Here is a 672-nt window from a genome sequence, read left to right as displayed (position 1 = left end):
AAACCCTGGACATCACCAGGGATCCCTCTTCCTCCTCCTCCTCCTGTGTGTCACTCAAGTATCGTGCAACTGCAGAAACATTTTATAGCTTAAGTTAACTTCCTTGCCGTTTCGCTATCATTCACCAATCCAGACTTCTAACATTTCCCCCACTTTCCACATGCATCTCTTTCCAAAAAAGAAAACTCATAAGAAAAAAACCCTTCAACCTGCATTCGTTTCCTCTCCAACCTGGTAAAAACTTGCCAAATCTCCTTTTTCTTCTAGTAACGTGACACCAGTACTACATGCAAACCAACAACTAAACACTCCTAATTGCTCTCTAACAACGTAGAAGATACACCAGGAACAGAACAATAATAATGTAGCCTGGCTGAATTCTACACATCTAAATATCATCCTATTAACATACTGTTTTGGTCTGTGGATTTAGCAGTGAAATCAAGACCTTAATAACTGACCTTGTCCTCTGTGTTAACCTTTAACAATCGCCACTGCCCCCCTTGACCTCAAAGCCCCTCATGTCCTTCCTCTGTGAGCAGGCCCAGCCCACTCCTGGCCCGCACTTTTCAGCATAAATAGTAAGCAGTGCTACAGGTGCACAGTATGATAGAGATAGAGAGCAGCTAGCTACACTAGCGCTCTTCTGGCTGGATATCACCTGGGTTTAAA

Source organism: Morone saxatilis, unplaced genomic scaffold (genome assembly GCF_004916995.1).
Source record: "Morone saxatilis isolate NCDOM2014 unplaced genomic scaffold, NCSU_SB_2.0 Contig10, whole genome shotgun sequence".
Lineage (NCBI taxonomy): Eukaryota > Metazoa > Chordata > Actinopteri > Moronidae > Morone > Morone saxatilis.
The sequence above is the reverse complement of the archived record's forward strand: the minus strand, read 5'-3'. Positions refer to the sequence as shown.